This window comes from Dermacentor andersoni, chromosome 1 (assembly GCF_023375885.2).
Source record: "Dermacentor andersoni chromosome 1, qqDerAnde1_hic_scaffold, whole genome shotgun sequence".
In the NCBI taxonomy this organism is placed as follows: Eukaryota; Metazoa; Arthropoda; class Arachnida; order Ixodida; family Ixodidae; genus Dermacentor; species Dermacentor andersoni.
Window position 1 is genome coordinate 185580094 of NC_092814.1, and position 21520 is coordinate 185601613.

General features: G+C 48.4%; 1 protein-coding gene across 1 annotated transcript in view; it reads left to right on the forward strand.

Moving 5' to 3' along the window:
* Positions 1 to 21520, forward strand: part of Ddr (discoidin domain-containing receptor 2) — a 723836-nt gene that overhangs the window by 256654 nt on the left and 445662 nt on the right. The window contains exon 3 of the mRNA XM_055062865.2: positions 11828 to 11889. The gene's annotated coding sequence lies outside the window, so the exon portion shown is untranslated. The remainder of the gene's footprint in view (positions 1 to 11827; positions 11890 to 21520) is intronic.

A 21520-nucleotide genomic window follows, 5' to 3' on the forward strand; every position in this document is an offset into this window, starting at 1 on the left:
ACTAATGAACTTCTCAGCCTTTCACTCTAGGGTGCATGATACAATTGCGAAATTGAAGCCGAGCAGTAGTGAAATCATGTTTTGCTTAGTAGAAACCATAAGACTAGCACTCTACTTTTGAATTACCTGGCCTTAAATTGTGCTACGAAATACATTGACGTTCCACCGAACAGCTTCCAAAAAAGCGTGCGTCATGCACTTCGGTATTATCTTAAGTGTAACGTTAATACATTATTTATGTAGATTTCTGGGACGGATATCTCGAAAGTGGAGCTCATCTTATGATTTAAGCAAAGCAAAATCAATTAGCGAATCTTTTTATTGGCCATCTAGACATTGCGACTTGTCGCGCAAGTCGCATTCGCTTTTTCATGTAATCTACCTGGGCAAGGCCGAGGAGGAAGTGGAGACGGAAGGAAAGGCAGGGAGGTGGCAGAGACGCCCGTCCGGTTTGCTACCCTACGCGACGGCAAGGCGGTTATGGGATAAGAAAAAAAGAAAGAAAGATAGGAAAGAAAGGGAGGAAGGCACTATAGCAATGCGAACACGTGTGGTTGTCCATCACGCCTTCAATGGGTCCCTGCGGCCAGTCGATTTCATTGTACGCCCACGTCACTTTGTACGCCTGTGGCGTGTCGGGCCATAGTCCGATGATCTTTGTTTCTAAGGGTAGTCTACTGTCTAATCAATTTAACACACTGCGAGGAACGTCGCATTCGAAGTCGTAACGATCACAAAAGCGCAACACGTGCTCGCGATTGTCTTTTCATAGTTGCATGAGCAGGGCAGAATTGTCCTTTATGTTCCATGCAAACAGGAAAGAAAAAAAAATACAGTATACTGATAGCTTAACATATAGAAGTCGGGCCGAAAGAAAGAAACGTACATAGCTGCACTAGGAAAATTTGCGCTGCGAGAAGCATTCACTGCGCTGTCTCAAACCATCTACCGTATGTTAAAGGGCGACATACTGTAGGAAGAGACGCGACAAGCTCGTGACACTGACGACGCCGTCTCCGGAGCGGTCGTCGCCCCTTGAATGAGTGTTGTTTGTAAACAACTGCACTTGTTGCTTTGACGAAACTACTCACACCGCTTAGTCACTAGTCGCAGAGTGCTATTTACGCGTGCTCCATATGTTGAGGCATTGGTAAAGTACGGCTTTTTGTTTTGTTTCGTGCCAGGGAAAACAAGAAGCGCTGAGTCAGCCTAAACAGTGATGAGATCAAGCTCTACAAACGCTGACACTTCTCATTTCACGTATAATGTTAACTATTCACGTCTCCCTCGCAATCTTGACACAACAAATCTCGGCACATGCGGAGAATTGATTTTCACTACAAATTGAGTAATTCAATTAAAGTGAGTCTAACAAAAAGCTGGGCATTTGTTCGCCATCAATAAAAGCAGTCCGTTACACAGACGCACACGAAAGAAAAGAAACGAGAATGAGCGTGAAACGTCCGTGTCATTTGGTAGCGTTTACTTCTCACTGTTTACTTCTCAGTGCCGCTGATAGCTGACAATACGGATGGGGCCAGTTATCTGTGAATATTTATTGATGTTCATTTTACGTTCTATACAAATATAACAATGTTTTTTGTGAGGAACATCGGGCGATGAAGAGCGGCGTGGTGGATTACTTCGGTATGCGCTGGCACCACCAGGGTACCACGCTAATGTAATTAGTCAAATTCAGCAGCTGCGGCAAACGAGAAATAAGGCGTAGCGCCAAGACTATTTGCACATTTACAACATGAACTAGGAGGGTGGGGCGGTCCCTTGACACATACAATATCCTAGAAGAAACTCTTATAGATAATCTGGCGCTCGCGTCTATGGGAGGCGTGTGGCGGTTTCGCCAGCATGAGAATGACGGACGTTACATGGATTTGGCTTAAAGTTAATCCTTCTGGCTTCGGATGGCTTTGTGAATTGCAAATTGATCATTTTCAACAGGCGTTATAAATGCAACAATTCGGATTGATTGCACGTGTGCGCAGAGACTGTCTCGCTGTGTTTAGAAAACTATGTACGAGTGCTGGGAAATTTACAAAGATAAAGCGAAACAAATAACAAATTTGAAGCTGCAAGCAGGAAGATTATACACAAACATGTATACTAACCAGCATTCTCATGGTAGCTGAACAGTCGGAGCAACAGAATTATCTGCTAGAATTTTTGTTGGAAATTCGATGTCCTAACAGGTATTTGTCGTGACGAATACACAAAACAGAACAACTCCTGTGTTGCAGCATGCTTCGTTGTCTTTTAAAAGAGTGCAAACAGAGGTACCTGTAGTAAACGCGGTAAATGTACGCGGTTGACTCTTGCTCATTGAAGTAGGGTTCGATGGCCAGGGGATAAAAGCACAGCAAAGACACGAGCTCATCCAGGAGAAAGTACAGCCGCTAGTGGCCTACCACGTGTAAGATTCCCAACAATAGCTGACGAGCTTCCTCAGACGCTCGTCAGCGGTGAATGCCGGAAGTTGGTATTGTTCTTGCTTCACTTACAGTTCAAAGTACACCCCGCACTCAAGATTTCTTAAGAGAGGAGCTTGTTAGGAAGAAAAACATAAAAGGACGCCCGCAGGGCGTAAAGTTCTCAGTATTGAGGTTAGGTAATTTACGGAAGATAATGAAAGGATGATGAGGTAATAATGATGGTGGTAGCATAATATTAGACCATTGTTCCTCCCGTGCAGTTGAACACAATGGTATTGATACGGGGACAGAGATATCACCTGGGCTTGGCAACCGAAGCTTCCTCACCTGGATGTGTTGAAACTGTCACCACCGGCCACCACCAGCTTCCCGGCAATTTGCTTTACGGCAGCGCTTAATACGAGCGCTGCCAACAATCAGTTACTAAGGACGAATAATACATTTGCCTCTGGGAGAACAAAGAGCAAACTGCAATGAGTTAGCTTTGAGCGACGCGCCCGCAAGAGCGTACTAATACCCACTCGACTTACAGCAGCTTCGAGTGCTGTCGCTCCTGGCGAGTCCGAGGCCTCGGCACCTTACGCATTGCGTAAACATGAGCTCCTGTCAGGAGACGAACACTTTCAGAACGTGTCACATCCCCATAGGAAGCGAGGCGCTTGCGGAAATTCGACGGCGAATCGCGGGCACGCAGACGCGAGTTCTGCGAGGCGAAAGACGGGAGATTCATTCCGAAACCGCGCCGAGAAGTACAGACCTTGACGCTCACGTCGCCAGCCAAGGTCGAAAAACAAGCACGATTCTAAAGCGCCGGCCTACTGCCACGCGTTGATGCGAAGATGCAATTTTGCTATCGTATGCACTATCCTTGCCTCACCTTTCTTTATTTTATTTTTTTGAAATAAGGAAATACTGTTCCGCGCAGCACGTTGTGGGCGTATTGTTTTCTCCTTTAATGGTATCGGGCTAACTCGTGAGTTAAGCGCTTAGCGCACAGCTACCGCGCAAACACTTCATACTCCAACTCGTTAAGTTATTCCTTTTCTTTTTAATCTACCCCCCTGTACACGCAACTGCTCGCTGCGAAAGAATAATTGAATGAGGAATGAAGAGAGACAGAGAAGGGAAATAGGCGTAAAATGTATGACACCCTGACATCCGCCGATGTCAGTCAAGCGAACGGGATGGAAATCAATATCGCGGACGAAAGAAACGACGGAATGTAGCTCGACGCCGGTTTCCTTCGTCCGTTATTCTTCTGAACGTCCTGACGCGTGCCACACGATTACAAGAATACGCGTCAGACACTGCGAAGTTGGCGCGCAAATTTAGACATGCAAATACTGTTCCAGCTTGGTTCAATGAACACAATGACTCATGAACGGAGACTGAAGCTCAAAAAAAAAAAAAAAGAATAGGAAGAGTCGACTTCGAGCGCTTTCATTTTCATGACTCACTTCGGTTTACGTTTCGACCGGATACCGTTTTCTAGAGAGCATAACACAGAGTAGGTGAGTAAAATATCTCGTTCTCAACAGTTAAATGCCGTATCCAGTGAGCCACCGGGGTGGCCGGTCGCATGTATATAGATAGACAAGGGCCAGAAAAGTGAGTCCTCCTTCCCATCCACTTCGCCGAGTTGTATACTGCGTCCGCGTGCGCCGTGTTTTGTTTGTTGGGCGCGAGTAAGGAAGGACGGGCTCTCCTCAGCTTCACACTGCAAAACTAACCTCGGGCTGCTTTCTTAAATTTTAAGCAAGAGAAAGAGAGAGTGAAAGGAAGCTTGTTTTGTCTCTAGCAACTACACTTGTGCATTACCACTCGGTCTCTATACCATATACAGAAAAGCCAATTGGTTTACGCGACATAATAAATCTGCATTTTGGCTTGCGGGATCGGCATAACATGGCATTTACGTCACCGCAAAGGGCGGTTAGCGCTCTCTTCTGTGGAGCAACATAAGGGGATAGCATTTTAGTGCATGTCTTGAGTGGCAGGATTGGTACGATACATGGCTCTTGAGCATGAGGCGCGAGGTGACAAAACAAAGATCTTACATACAGAATAATTCGGCTCGTTTTTTTGTACATGTATACTGGTACGGAGTCTGCTCTTTGAAAACAACCACTCTACAAAAGCGCTTCGAGTCCGCTTACGAGGCTGAGATTGCCATCCTGGTTCACGGCTATCTAGCCGCGGGCAGGGCGAGCATCGGGCCGGGAACGGGTCAGGCCGCTCGCACGAGGTAGGTTGACTCAGCGTGACCAGCTTGGAATGGTGCGTGTTGTAAACCAGGTCGGGCCAGTGCTTCCTTGCTGCAAACGAAGAAACAAATACCCATCTTCGCTAGTTCTGCTTTTTGGCCTCTGACTTGATCGTCCGCCTGGATCTCAGCTCAAAGAAACAATAGTTAATGATAATGCTGTAGAATCGTGATCTCTGTTGTACATGCCTCTTAACATCACCCACTTGAGTCGGTTTCCTGTAAGGAGGAGGAAGAAAGACAACGACAGGGAGGTTAGCCAGTGTAAATACGGATTGGCTATCCACTGTATAAGTTGGAATCAGCTAGCGCAAGACAGATGTAATTGGAGATCGTTGAGAGAGGCTGTGGTCCTGCAGTGGACATAAAGATGAGCTGATGATGGTGATGATATACCCTGTCCTAAAGAAAGTGGTGAAGGAAATAAAAGGTGATATAACGAGGGAAAGGATAAAAAATAGAAAGAAAACAGATGCGCACACTATAAGACGATGGAACGCGCTGCAAATTTCAGAGTCGTCACACCAACCACAAGTCCTTACGTATCGGAGTAATGCGTGTAAAGCCTTAAGGGCTGAACCAGGTCCGGACCATGTGTCCTACAACTCTCTCCCCCATCAAGAGACGATCGTACAGTTTGTCAAGGATGGTTGAGAGCGCTTTTCTAGCCACACTGTAACGGGAACAGCCACAGAGGATCGTCTCCTCAGAGCTTCAGTTGCGGTTTCATGCAAGCGAACCTAATGGAGAGCCATCCCGCGGCATTTTAGCTTATGTCTAGCGTGCGTGGTTTTCTTTGTTTGTCATCCTCTCTTTCTCTCTCGCCTTAGGCTTTCTTTCTCTTCTTTTGATACTCTCGTCCTCACGAGCAAGGTCCTCACGAGCAAGGTAGCCAACAGAAACTACCTGTGGTTGATATCCCTACCTTTCTATACACCTTTTCACTTTTCTTCGCCGATGTGTATTCGTTTAGGGATAGCCCGGCGATGGCGTTATTCTCATGGGTTCAGAGGAAGAGTCATGCTGATAACATGAACAAGTGACTTCTCAGTTCTTTGAAAAACTGAGAAGTCAAACTTTAGCCCATCACGTGAATTCAGCCTTTCTTTCCATCATCATTTGCTTCGTATTGCGAGTGGAAAGTCGCTGGAAATGAAACTACGTCACATATGCAACCGACTTGCAATGTCCGTGGCTTAGTCACATGAGCATCGACGACAGGGGGGCTCCATTACATGACGTTCGATAACGACAGTAAACCTTGAAAGGGTCTTCCTCGTGCATGAAACACTTAGTTCCCACTGGCTGTCAAGCCAAGCCGCTGTGCTGCTCGTATGTAGCAACCGGTTTTCTTTGCGTCAGGGGACGCCGTTGCCAAATCCTTGAAATGAGTCACAGCATGCGCTTATGACGCAGGGAACGTACGACACGGGTTACCCGACGCCCATCCTGGTCAGTCCTTATAATGTAAATTCTGAATAGAAGAGGACAGGAAACTCGTTCAGTCACACTGCATCCGCCGTCTTGAAGTTCTACTACTCATCACCACAGTTCCTCGTTGAAGCTCGTAACGCCGCCACTACGGCGCCATAGTACATCGGCGCAAAACCTTGCTGCTCATGTTACGAGGCCATTTGGCAATCAAATACTGGAGTTAGATGTCTCTTTTTTTATTATTACAGTCAGCACTCCTACAACATAGTAAAATTCAACTCGACATAACATTTGCCGACGCTATACACGCGCGAGAGCACGAGCTGCGACGTGAGCACATTTTTATTCACCCTCCCCACATAGGCGGCATGCCCTCACCACGCCACTTTAGTTTATCAAATGCTTTGAGCATATATACGCACCTTTAGGTATTATCTTTCTGCAAACTTTCGCACGTACAGGTTAGGAAGTAGGTGCCCGCCCGTTTGAATACAAGTAAGCGCGTAATACTTTAAACTTTGTTTACTTTTTTTATCACAACAATCGCTGCTTTGAACATCTATATCAGAATATCAGTGGCAGGACAACTACCGATGTATTTAAAGCTGATTGCAAAACAGTTAGTATACCAATTATTTATGCCACTTTGCTAGCATAAATAGCATTGCGTACCTTAAAAAGCACTTGGGACCTAAGTCGGCGCACATATATTCAAGCATTGCAATGTCCTTCCATCATGCCGCATGCCGGTGCGTTGCCTGTGCCTCACGCGCCCTTTATTCCAATGTTCTTGCGGGAAACAGGTTGTATGAGTCTCTAAATTGCCTCAAGTTCGAGTGTCAGTGTGTTTTGAATGCGCCTTGTTTTTTCTTTGTCTGCTCCTTGATCATTCGCATCCGGCGCAACATTCCAGGTGTATAGCTAGGCTAACCTCTTCAGTTTATATCTAACATTCCCTCTCAGTGTGCTGGTAACTTTAGGACCCCAGCTTTTCCCCACGTTTTCGATCTGTACAGTTTCCATCGGCACATTCCGCCGCTTTCTTTCATGTTTCACTGTTGGCGGCTATTGTATGTCAACAGAGCGGGTCTTGTTCAAATTGACAGTAGGAAAGCTGAAGTGGATCAGCCGTATCCATTAATCAAGATTGCAGCCTCCCCGTCGCTTTATCCTGACTTGACATCACCCCCTTTCTCTCTATGTCTATCTCTGCGTGGATAAAGCGAGCGGATAAAAAAAAAACGATGTGTTGTCTCGAAAGCAAGCATAAAGGCCATGAAATGCACCCGTGGACGAGAGAACAACGTTTTTATTGTGTGGGATATCGAAAATACAAAAAGGTAAGGCGGAAGAAGGAGAAAGTGGGGTGGGGCCTAGATGGGTGGGAGGGGAGTAGAAAGAGAGCTGCGGCGGCTGAGACGGCTATGGCGCAATGTCGCGTGTACACACGCTTTTGCTTTCATATTGCACGGCAGATGCACGCGCTGCTTGCGGCGAGGAACGCGCGAGCCGGGAAACTTTGAAGGCAGCGGAGGGGAGAAACCACAAAACCGACACCAGGACAGGGCGGCAGGCCGGACCACGATTTTTTCGCGTGCACAGGCGGCGAGGGGAGGGGTAGAAGCCCATCCTCGTGTGCGTTCGTTCGTACGCGCCCGGTGGTTCCCGGCCGACGAACACGAAACCAGTGCGCAGGTGGGGTTATTGAACTTTCGTTTGCTCAGCTGACCCCCTCCTCGCGGACGGGGAGTGCCTCCGAACCCCGGCTTGTGCCGTGCTTGCTGTTCGCGACCCCGCCTAAGACCCTTCGGCGGCAGCTCCACCACCACCGGCACCATAGCTACCACCGCCGCCGACAGCAGCCCCCGAGCCGAAACCCCGGCCTTCCTCCCTCGCTCATCGTTCGGCGCGCATACCCGCGCGCACATAATGCCCATTTCCTATGCACTGTTTGCAAATAAAGCCGACAGCGCGCTGCGCCGGCTGCCTTTCGTTCTCCTTTCGTGACAGGGCTTTGTGCGCGCGCGAACTCTTCTTGGGGACCCGTGTACTCGCGAACCCTGTTCGAGACGATTTTCCGGCGTTAAAGCGAGGATTTGGACGCGGCGAAGGCAGCTGCGCATATATGTGGTGACGAGCCGCGTAGTAGTAGTATGCGCATACTGCACAAGTGGAGGACAAACCTTGCGCCGACCCCCTTATTTAAAAATAATAATAATAATAAATGCGCTATTCTGTCTTCGAAAAGCGCTGCGTTTCAGCTCGATTTAGTTTTGGCGAGACAAGCTAGAGGGAGCTGAGTCCCTCCCATAATCCTTATGTCAAAGAAATTCTTAACTTCAATGTTAAGCGCCCGCAAGCGCGCTGTCCCCCGAAATCCCTGCAACAAAGCTGCATTTCATTTACGAGAGTTCAAAATCGCGTGGCCGAGGATGTGTTCTCACGGTGTCATGCAGGCGTGCGTGCCGATGTTAAATAGACGATTGAGTGAAATGGATGGATAGCTTTTAAACTAATGTAACATGACTTCCCGTCTCACGAAAAGGCTGTGGTTGCGACGTCGGGCAGAACATACGTGGGCACTATGGCTGCGTACCACAACAGTAACTAAGCGTAGTCATAGAGCAGTGTTACTAATTTAGTTGCCAAATTTCGAATCTGGAAAATTTTGTAACATTCGCAACAACAGAGCTGTACGTCTGCTGCCATCACAATATATAAACACATAGACACACACACACACACACACACACACACACACACACACACACAAACACACACATATATATATATATATATATATATATATATATATATAAACGAGAAGAAAGGGGGTTAGCCGAGGGGCCCGATATTTATTAGTCATATCATAAGCAGCCAACAAACACTGACACCAAGGACAACATAGGGGAAATCACTTGGGCTTAATAAATGAAATAAAGAAACTATAAATTAATGAAAATTAAAGTGGATGAAAAAACAACTTGCCGCAGGTGGGGACCGAACCCACAACCTTCGCATTTCGCCTGCGATGCTCTACCAATTGAGCTACCGCGGTGCCGTTTCCCCATTCACTTTCTTGGATATTTATGTTTTCTATATAGCAGAACCCTGGGAGTGTTAGCCAGTGCCACCACTCACAGACCTGTGAGTGGTGGTGGTACATATATATATATATATATATATATATATATATAATACTGTACCGCGGGAGTAAAAAAAGTATATATAATACCTTTTCTATGTATTCACTATGTAAATATCGTTTACATAGCATCACATGTTGCAAGTGCAAAATTTAAGCTGGTCAATGTTCAAGGCTGCGCCATTTTGTAGGAAGCTTAAGACTGTCAACGATTTCGATAAGTTTGTTCCCCAAACCTGGCACGAATTAAGTTAGCGTTCCGTATTATTCTGTTCCGCAGTGCATAAGGAAGAGTTTCTGAAAAATTAAGTGTCACGCCAATGTGCTTCTCGGCAATTTCTCGACCTGCTATCTCGAAACTGGTGCTAGTCTTGGGTTGCCTACGTAGTCGTCATGCCTTGAGCATTGGCTGAATCCAATAGTGCAATTGCGGCATATATGTCCAAAAGTAATAAGCAAAAACGTTTATAGGGCAATTTCATACGGCTCACCAATGACTGAGCGAGTGACTATTTAAACTTCTTTCATGCCTTCCGTGGTGAAAGATATGTCACCGCAAAAATGCCTTCTTATCTTTATTTCAATGTTTTAAAGAAGTATAATAGTTGTTATAACATCTGGTAAGCAGAGAATACAAGCTTGAAAGCTACCATATGGTATTTAGTTTTTCTCCCTCTCTCTACGGGAATGTTAAGTCATCAGCGTTATTTAAAAAAGAGATATGGCGCACACCACACGGACATCATACGAGCAGATACTAATGTTGGAAAATAAGCCACGGGTCTCTGTCAGGCCTGATAAATTTCAAGTGAGTGCCATCTGACATCAACACAATGGCATACGACCAAGTGCACACGACACAGTCGGGCTGGTGCACAAAAAGTGCATAATTGAAACACCATGCGGAATTTCTCTCTCATCAAGGACTGCGATAACACATTGAGACCAAGTTCCACATGTCTTTTGGGGGCTGGAATGAAGAATTTATTGTCTCGTGTTCTTTGGCTGCCTTCGACGAGCAGCATGCGTGACCTGTTTGCATGTTTCCCTATTTAGAGTCTTGCTTGGCAAGTATGTATTGCTCTTTTTTTTAAGGCGTTGTGCTACTGTGATCATTCGTTAAAATTTGAGTTTATACGTAGTGGCTCAACACACTTCTCTGGTCTTCAAATTCCGATTGCATGAGGTCGGACATGTTGCCACGAATGAGGACACGCTGCTCTCCAGTGCGCACCCTTCCATGGCCACAGCTCGTCGAGTTCGGGAGTGACGGATAGATCGCAGTTTTTTACAGCATCAGGCAGCGGCCAAAAAAGTGACCCCCAGACCACTGTGAGAACCGTGAAGCCACTTGCCTCCACTGACGCGAGCCGCCAGAGTGTAATTTAAAAAGTCAATATGTACTATTCACCATTCAATTGTTTATCTACCTAGGTGGCGCTTAAAAATGGCGCCGTCATGATCACCTTCTTCTTTTGAGAAGACCGCTGTTAGGAGGGCACCACTGAGGACGCGAAGCTGTAAATCTATATGCCAAGTTGCTAAGCGAGCATGCGAGGCTCAGCGCTGCCATGGCCAACATCGAAAGCTCGTCCGTTCTTCGCACATTTCTGGCGATTTGATGCTGACAGTACGTGCCGTGCCTCGGACAGTTGCCGCGGTACCGCGCAACATTTTTTCTTGGTTCTTGGCAGATGATCAACCACTAACCACACTTTTTGATCCAAAGAGAAAATTCATTGCCGTTGCCACTGCTATAGGGTACACCGTTGCATTCATTACATCCTACCGCTATAGAATAGGGCAACGACCTGCGGATGGAAATTGGCCATGAAGATTCCTTATCTAGACAGCCATTCGCGGATGTTGGAGAGCAAACGGAAGATTTTTTGAATTTTCCTACACATCATAATCTTCCTTTAACATCAAAACATATTGAGAGCGAAATAAGGCGACATGCTATTAACGGTGGTTTGTAGTATAGTACGCATGGCGGACCAAAGGATGAGTCTCCGGATTTTCGACCTTTCTGGGTTCAGCTTTTTAAGCTTCCTATTGAAGCGGGTTGCATTGTTTGGATGAACAGACTAATTTTTCCGAAGTGTTCGCAGTGGCATTGTGCTGAATTTCCTTCAGGAAAAGCACTTTGGAATCACGAAGATGAAAATAGACGAAAACCGTTTCCAGCTTCAGTGGCTAGCTATTGATGAAGCGTCTGGCGCCTCGTGTACTCGCATGGGCATACCGAGCACCAAGGGCTCGTGCCGCGTCTCAGTCCCCACAAGCGTCAACACAAACAATGCCTCCGGCTCCGTGGGAATTGGTTCGATTGTCGGCCAACTGCAGGTTCCAACCTGAGTAGAATGCAGTAAAGTTCATGTACTTAGACTGATGTCCACCTTAAAGAATAGAGGTGCTAAAAATTAATCCTCAGCCCTTTGCTTAGACTTGCCTCATAGCCTGCAGTGCAGCTTCGGCACGTTGAAGTCCACTAGCTTTCATTAGTTGATCGAAATGCTTCTCTTTTTTTTTTTTCAGTTTCCACGTGAAGCTACATCTTACACCTGCGACTGCACAGCGTACAAACACCGTCCAGCCCGGTAAGTTCATTTACTAGCCTTCACGGTTTTGGTTTAACCAAACGTATTGACAAGGCAAGCTGTAGATGTGATGTCAGAATTATTCCGTCTAATCCAAGAAAACAGGAACAAACGCAGCCAGCCTTATCCTTTAGTTGATCTCGAGAAGCCCAGAAAGCCGGTCAATGTAGCTACGGGATCTGTGCATCTGTCTTCGGTTATCTACATGCCTCTCTCCCTGACACGTATATTGGTTATTCTGCAAAGCGGGTGCGTAGGTTTCTCATAACATTAATTCGGAAACTGGTCAGAAACGCGTGAGCTAGATGCTGTCCGGATAGCTGTGCGCTTCGAGCTACTCCCCCACCCTCCACTCCCTTCTCCCATTTCCAGCTTCTGTTGCGAACGAAATGAACCGTGATTATAGGCGTTGGCAGAGACCCGAACGCCATCGGCCATATATGCTTAGAGCCCTTCTTTTCACTATGCTGTTATGTACACAATCTATGGCTAGAGGGGCAGATAAATCGTTGTCCTAAATAAACGAGATGCAAAAGTGCCGAATTACTTGATCAAGCAGCAGCGATATCACAGCGTCGCTATTGTTACGTTTCGCCTACAACGCGCGGTAATGCCGGCGCGGATGCAACGGACGCCGGGGCTTTGTTCAAAGCGGCGGACATTTTGGCCCGTCCGACGCCGCCGCAACGCCTACCCGCCAAGCGTGCCCAGGCGTGTTTCAGTGCCACGTGTCTTCGTGTGTGCGTGTGTGTGTGTGTGCCCTCGCTTGTCAAAGCGCGGCAGCCGGGGAGCGGAGTTCCCCGAATGAGGAGCCTGGAGGTCTCTCGGCTCAACAGTTCGCGCCGTCGTGGGCTCCTGCTGCGCCGTCCCGTGACCTTCATCCCGTGACCTTCCCTCCTTCCCTTTTGGACCGCGACGCCGGGAGTATAAGAGCAGCTGCCCCCGGACGCCAGAGGAGAGGCTCCGATTTGTACTGTTGAGTTGCGTGCTCTCCCGTCTCTCCAATTCGGTCGACCTGACCGGCCGCTCTTTTGCTATGTTAGAATAAACAAGTTGTTCTGTTACCAGTCTTCTCATGCTTTGCCGGGACCTTCGGATGCTTCCAGTGCCCCAGGCCGCCAGGCCAACGCTACCCTTGGGGCTTGCGACCCATTGGCAATAACGGGCGTCAGCACCGAGACCCCAACAACTCGGGCCAGCGGTGCGATTACAACATCTGGTGGCAGCGGTGGGATCCGAACCCACGCCTTTATCAGACTGGTGCGGGGTAAGGCTGTTACACAGCTCAGTGCACCACCCCCAGTCGAATTCCGTTGAGAAGCTCCACTCCGTCATGAAGCGCGTGTTGAGAGCATTGTGTTTTGAACATCAAACTGACTGGGAGCTGTGTCTGCCTGGAGTGATGTTTGCTTTAAGAACCGCGCCGCATGCGGCTACGGGGTTTTCGCCAGCTGAGCTGGTGTACGGTCGCTCGCTGCGATCTCCGCTTCGCATGCTTCGAGAATCATGGGAAGGCAGGGGCGACGACCCAGTCGTGGTAGAGTACGTGCTTAAGCTCCTCGAACGCTTAAGAAGGGCACAGGAGTTGTCAGGTGAAGCAATGGCAGAGGCCCAGCAGAGGGCCAAGGTTTATTATGATCGGACAGCCAGGGCCCGTCGTTTTGAGGTGGGCGATGAGGTCATGATATTGCGCACATCGCTAAAGAACAAACTCGACGTGCAGTGGGAGGGCCCAGCACGGATTGTTCAAAAACTGTCGGACGTTAACTACGTGGTGAGTCTGCCAGGAAAGCGGAAAGCACAGCAAGTTTACCACTGTAATCTGCTCAAACCCTATAAGCAACGGGAAGCAGTGGTGTGCATGATGGTAAACGTGCCCGAAGAGCTTCCGGTCGAGCTTCCGGGACTAGGCTCAGTGACGAACAGGAAAGACACCGATCAAGTCATTAGTGACTTAATAAGTAAAGCATCGCTGTCGCCTGAGCAGAAAACCGAACTACACCAGCTCTTACAAGAGTTTCAAGGTCTGTTCTCTGAGAGGCCTGGTAGGACTTCTGTCCTTACTCATGACATAGAACTTACCTCCCCAGAGCCAGTACGATCCAAGGCGTACCGGGTGTCACCCCGCCAGAGCGATATTATGGAGGCTGAGGTAAAGAAAATGCTACAGCTCGGTGTTATTGAAGCGGGTGAGAGTGATTATACCTCCCCTTTGATTTTAGTTGAGGTACCGGGCAAGGAACCTCGTCCTTGCGTCGACTACCGCAGGCTTAATTCCATCACTAAGGATCAAATTTATCCGATCCCTAACATCGAGGAGCGCCTTGAGAGAGTGAGTAGCGCTCAGTTTATTTCCACCCTAGATCTTGTCAGGGGTTATTGGCAGGTTCCACTTACAGAAGAGGCTAGTAGGTATGCGGCGTTCATTTCACCAATGGGGACATTCCGTCCAAAAGTTTTGAGTTTTGGTTTGAAGAACGCGCCATACTGCTTTTCAAGCCTCATGGATAAAGTGTTGCGGGGACAGCAAGAATTCGCTTTACCGTATCTAGACGACGTAGCGATATTCTCCGCATCCTGGCCTGAACATATGGCGCACTTGCGGGCAGTGCTAACCCGCCTGCGCGATGCGGGCTTGACAGTCAAGGCTCCCAAGTGCCAGTTAGCACAGGCCGAGGTTGTCTACCTCGGACACGTGATTGGTCGGGGTCGTCGCCGCCCCTCTGAAATAAAAGTGGCCGCTGTGCGAGACTTCCCGCAACCGCGCACGAAGACCGATATTCGGTCGTTCTTAGGTGTCGCCGGCTATTATCAGAGGTACATTCCCAGGTACTCTGATATCGCGGCTCCCTTGACGGATGCTCTAAGAAAGACAGAGCCGCAAACAGTCGTCTGGGATGAGACGAAGGAAAGAGCTTTTAGCGCCCTAAAGAGCGCCCTAACAAGCCAGCCTGTGCTACGATCGCCCGACTACACAAAAGGGTTCGTTGTTCAGTGTGATGCTAGTGAGCGAGGCATGGGCGTTGTACTGTGCCAACGGGAAAATGGAGAAGTAGAACACCCCGTCCTGTATGCTAGTCGTAAGCTGACCAGTCGTGAGCAGGCGTATAGCGCCACCGAGAAAGAGTGTGCGTGTATCGTGTGGGCCGTTCAGAAATTGTCATGTTACCTAGCTGGCTCGAGGTTTATCATTGAGACGGATCACTGCCCTCTCCAATGGCTGCAGACCATCTCTCCCAAAAATGGCCGCCTCCTGCGCTGGAGCCTCGCTTTGCAACAATATTCCTTTGAGGTGCGTTACAAAAAGGGGAGTCTCAACGGTAACGCCGATGGCTTAAGTCGAAGCCCCTAACGTGGGAATCAGCCTCAAAATTGCTTGTTACTGATGTTTTTCTTCCTGAGGCAGGATTTTTTTTAACTTATTGCTTTTGTGTAGTGTTTCAAAGTGATGATGTGCTTTCTAGTGCAATTTTTCCGATTTGTGGACGCGTTCTGAGTGCTGCTAAACTACTGTAAGGAACTAGGCAGCAGTATAAAAGGGGAAAGAGCCTGGCAGGGCTTAGTGAGGGTTGTGCCATGCTTGCTGACTGAGCGGTTGACTTTTGGCGTGGTTCTAACGCTTGCCGGAAACGAGAACAAAAATGTCAACTCTCCCGAAGTCACTTTGCAGTGTCCTGTGTGCACCTGAACGTGAGAACGAGGCCTTCTCTGTGCGCTGCGCTCAAGAAACGCCCAAGGACGCCCAACTTCGGTTATGAGCATCATCGAGCGACATCCCTCCGGACAGCGGATGCAGTCCCCTGACCATCGGGATCTCCTTCCCCCGGCGGGGCGGTCTGTTACGTTTCGCCTACAACGCGCGGTAATGCCGGCGCGGATGCAACGGACGCCGGGGCTTTGTTCAAAGCGGCGGACATTTTGGCCCGTCCGACGCCGCCGCAACGCCTACCCGCCAAGCGTGCCCAGGCGTGTTTCAGTGCCACGTGTCTTCGTGTGTGCGTGTGTGTGTGTGTGCCCTCGCTTGTCAAAGCGCGGCAGCCGGGGAGCGGAGTTCCCCGAATGAGGAGCCTGGAGGTCTCTCGGCTCAACAGTTCGCGCCGTCGTGGGCTCCTGCTGCGCCGTCCCGTGACCTTCATCCCGTGACCTTCCCTCCTTCCCTTTTGGACCGCGACGCCGGGAGTATAAGAGCAGCTGCCCCCGGACGCCAGAGGAGAGGCTCCGATTTGTACTGTTGAGTTACGTGCTCTCCCGTCTCTCCAATTCGGTCGACCTGACCGGCCGCTCTTTTGCTATGTTAGAATAAACAAGTTGTTCTGTTACCAGTCTTCTCATGCTTTGCCGGGACCTTCGGATGCTTCCAGTGCCCCAGGCCGCCAGGCCAACGCTACCCTTGGGGCTTGCGACCCATTGGCAATAACGGGCGTCAGCACCGAGACCCCAACAACTCGGGCCAGCGGTGCGATTACAACACTATGCATCCGAGAATCAATGTGAGTGTTACGCCGAACACACTCTGTCGACTCTCGGTCGCAGTTTGTTTTAAACCGCTGGCACATCTAGGAGTAACCTGGAAAGGGCATTAGGCCCATGGCTGCAGGAAGGTACAGGAGCTAATATTGCTGCAGTCCTGGGTCTCACTTTTGGCGATAGTCGAAAGGCGCCTCTTATTGTAGTGCGTATTTGGAAAGCCCAATACACGAATGTACGGATTAAGCGGTAATAGGCATCGGTGATGTTGACACAAAATGCATAATCCAGATTTATGAAATTTCTTACAATGCCTGAATATATGCCGACAGTGCCGCTCGGAGAATAAAAGGAGAGCTTAGGTCGGTAAATGAAACGTCCAGCCTGGTCTGGGTACCTGTGAGTTCCAATGTTTGCTTTTGTGCGGCGGTGTTGTGAGATGCTAACTGTTAGAGAAAGAATATAAACAGTAAACAAAATATTGCCCTTCTAGTAACGTGTAGTAAAACTTCTAACTTGGAGCTCGAGTCAGTGACGAAGTGTAAGTGGGCGGCGAGTACAAATGGATTTTTTTCTGCGTCCCTTACGCGTTGTCAACCTGGCTGAAAAAAAAAAAACGATCGGTAGATAAATAAAAACGGTGAATGTGACGCGTGGTTTCGTATTCCTTAGACATTCGTTTTAAATTTAGACCAGGAGCGCCACTGTGAATGCAGCGAATGAAAACTGATAGAAGGACAGCCGAGATAGATTTAGTAGAGAGATATAACATCGGCGGAACCCACGCATACGGGTGAATCGGCGATAAGAGGCGCTTTCTCTGATGTGTACTTAAACTTATTCACTTCTCGTTCTTCGCTTCTATGTAGTTCAACGCTCATCGCTTGATGCATGCTGTGGTCTCATTTTGTTTTGTCGACTTCTTTTTCCACAATCAGCGGCTTTTGATGCCGACTTCTCCATCACTAGTCAGCAACCGACATTGTTCTGCTTGTCTATGAATGTTCACAGAAGAATGTTCACATACCCACTGCCACATTCTCAGTTGTGCATTCCTAATTGGCCTAACTTGTCTATTTGGACACATACTCTGTGGAACATAACCAGTGACCCAAGTTGTGTGATCCACAAGAGAACAGCAGCCAGCACTCACAAAGAGGAGAAGGGAGAGTGGGGTAGAGGCCAAGAAAGCTTCGCTTTAAAGACTGTGCCCGTAAACGAAATGTAGCGCGCGACAACTCTAAAATTAGTCTGTCGCTCAATTCGCATTTCATTAGTCTTAACAGTCCCGGAATCTTTCTTCCTTGCCGAATGGAGTTAGCAAACCAGCCCCCGGATTCATTGCATTGTGATCTTATCACGAAGCCCAGTTGGTAGTTAGTCTTGGTTGTAAGTTACACCTTTACATGTATTGTAAGCACCCGCTGTTGTCTATGTCCACTTCTCTGATTGCGAACAGGAATGGCGTCCATGGAAAATAAAACACGAGGGTATTCGTGGAAACGTCCTGTCCTGCTGCATCGTCTGTTTCGTTTAAATTGTTGGTAAGACAAACCGAAGCACTGATCTGAGCCCTTCCTTGGTTGTTCTGAGCAATGGTGGCACGATGAACGAAGGGACTTGTGTACGGACGAAAACTTTCCTTTCTGAAGCAAATGACGTTTCCAAGGTAAACGATGTTACGAAAGCAAAATCTAGGCTAGGCGTGGTTAGGTTTTCATTACAGGTATAAACATTCTGATACTGTGTTTTATTTTAATTTCCTTGAAAAAAAAGAATAAAGTGGGGGAGGGGGCTTACGGCGTAAAGCGTGAAATACATTCTTTAGCAAACAGCGCGAATGACGGGACACAGAAAAGAAACACACGGCAAAAGCGCTGACTTACAACAAGTATGTTTATTGTGGGAGCGCAGAATATATAGGCAGAGAAGTAATAGTAGAAACATCATATCATCATCATATCATCACTTCAAGGGTATTTCATTAACAACTCATGTGATGCAGCTGGTGAGGCGCTCCTGTGTGTGGGCGCTCCTACGTAGGACAAACGGGACGCTGCCTCAATGATCGCCTCCGGGAGCACGCACCCCCCCCCCCCCCCCAACAACATAAAACAAAATTACAGCAGCAATCTTGCTCTGCATTGCAGGTCGAGTAAATGCATCCCCTATTTTAGAAAAGTCACTGTCATCCAAAAGCACGCTGACCAGCGCAGGCGCGAAATTATCGAAGCATTCGCCATCATCCAGCGTGGTCCTTCATGCATCAGTTCACGATCCATCCTGTTACTAGACAAGGAAATCGCGTATCTGCAAATTTAACCGATATGCGCCCACCTGCAATCTCAAGTCATTCTTTTTGTGTTTTCATGCCATTTATGTTTTTACTATTACTTCTCTGCCTATGGTTTCTGCGCTCGCGCAATAAACATACTTGTTGGAAGTCAGCGCCTGTGTCGTGTGCCTCTTTTCTGTGTCCCGTTATTCGCGCCGTTTGCTAAAGATTGTGTTCGTACCAACAGGCCCGGCTAGCCACTATTCTGAAGTGAAATACATGTTACACAGTTCTTCAAGGCTGTTCGCGCGAACGATGAGCCGTGGCGACGTTTGCCAGCTGTTTGACGAGTATCTGGCGATACAGGGCCTGTCAGCAGACTGCATACAAGCAATGAAGAGTCGTTAGGCAGAAAACGACGCGAAAATTCCGCATTTGTTCCCACAAACATTTGTGGGCGGTTTAGGGGCTGCACTGTTACGCATCTCACTTTACGTTATTCGCGTCCGCTTTCCGTTGTCGCACGCACTCATTCCCTCTCTTATCACATCCGCTTGTCTCTGTTTGTTCTGGATTTTGTTTTCTTAGAATTGCGCTCTCCATAGTCCTAAAGCACGGAATTGGCCGTAGCAACTGTAGAGGTTGTGTAAGCCTGTCTTAGCGTCACACCGTGCCGATAAGCTCGTTGAGAGGACAAAATACCCTTACCCCACCAACACCAGCAAAAATCTACACAATGCAGTATTCAGGAAAGCACTCATCAAGAGATTAGAGAGTACGTATTGCCAAAGTGGTGCGCACACAGAATTGATATACACTTATCGAATAGTTTGACGCAGTACAATGTGTATCACCCTTTGGTTGTTCTCCCACTTTTGTTCGCGAGTCTAAGGAATGGCCGCATCCCCAAAGCGCTAGACATTTTTTATTGTCCACAGCTTTTAGAGCTACAGGCGCAACTAGAAAGCGCTTCTCGCGTGCCCCAAATGGCCGCACTTATCCATCGGGGCCGCCGCACCGTTGCCGCTGTTGCGCCCTCGCCGGCCGCTGCTTATCCTTCCGCTAGGCCGGCTGCTTATCGGCGCGATGCGAACGCCTCGCGCGCGCCACGTACGCCATGGGCGGGCCCCGTACAGAGCATGCAAACTTGAAGGCAGTCTGCCCTTGTGGCCAGCTACAGTACACTTCCCAAATTTCATCATTATATTGCTGCACTTTGTGCACTGACGCTAACCAGTTTAGCCCTGCTGCCAATGTGAGAGAAACCGTTCCATAGCGCTGCTTTGATCATAGGACCACATTCGCACGATGAGCATGGCCAGATCCTCGGGAATAAATAACAGTTCTGGGGTTCTGGGGTTCTGCGGATGAAACCCACGACCTGATTGTGAGCTACGCCGTAGGGGGTTTTCCGGATTGATTCTGATAATCTGGGCTTCTTTAACGTGCACCTAATGCATGGCACACGGTCATTTCTCCATTTCGCCCACATCAAAATGCTGCCGCCGCAGCTGAGATTTTATCCTGCGGCCTCGTACGCAGCAGTGAAATTAACGCCCCAGCTGCTACGCCACCACGACTCGGGTACGACTCGCGCAGAATTTTCGTCAAGTGTTCAAGCAAAGTCCATAAAAGTGTGCCCTTGCGAGAGCAACGCTGAGAATGATTGCAGCGTTGAAACTCGCACTGTGTACTATCATATCACTGCCGCTCTGTCGCTCCGTTCCATGCTAAAAGAAAACAGTAGTGTTTCCGTAATAAGTCAAACGCCCGAGCCGCTACTCCACGGCCGTGGAGGCGACACCCCGCCTTTTGGAATCCTTCCGCATTCGCGGCTGGCCAGATCACCGCTCCCGCCCTAGGCAGCTTCTCCAAGAGCGACTGTGGCAAATAAACGCCGCGAAGGAGAAGGGCAACGCAAGGAGAGAACACAGCGCAGAACGAGGGAGCGAAACTAGACAGTGCGAGGCGATGCCGTGTGCCGCTCTTGGATGACGCCCAAGACAAGACTTCGCACGTCTATGTGCGAGACTTGAGCCGTCCGTTCAACACGTGTCTAGAAAGCGCTGGACACTGCGCCTACGTGCTCTCGGGCACGTATCCAGTTTTATCAGACTTTCTTTACCTCTCTTTTGCGTGGTGTATTTTTTTCCGAGCAACAGCCATTCAAGAAAACAAAATACGATAATTTGGCTGCACATAGCAGCAGGCACTTTCTGTTCATGAGGACCCCTTCGCATGGGCGATTTTGTCTTTCTCATGCGGTGCAGCGAAAAAACTTTTTCTGTGTACTAGGCGACAGTTGGGTACGGCTAAGAATCGAATCGTCGGGTGCGGCATTCACTTAGATTGCCGGCCACATGCTGTTGCAAAAACAATTTATCGAGCAACCATACACAGGTGGTCGGTAGCTGTTCGCCCCGTATTTATTTTATTTGCCTCCATACAAACGAAAACTGTTCATAACACTGTGTCGAAAAGGCAACGGCCTTTTTTTTTTCCTTGCTTCACATAGCTCTAGATTCCGTTACGAGTTACGGCACGCACAGCACCGGTTTTGCATCAAGACCAAGTTTAAGCACGACAGCGAGTCTAAGTTACATTATAACATGAGCAAACGCAGCACGCGAGTAAGCCAATATAGCACAGGCAGGACGGTATGAGACTATGCCAGGAAGGAAGGCGCAGCGCAACTATCAAGGAGGCAGATATCGCACGTGGATTACGTGTGGCCCGTTTGCCACTGAAGCGTCAGGAGTACATTTGAAACAGAAGGTCACATCGTTTTCACCCCCGCCACTTTTTCCCCTCTTTCTTTTTTCTCGTAAGCTGCCTATATAGGAGAAATTTTATGATCCTGATTTTCTCCTTCAAAAATACCCGTATATA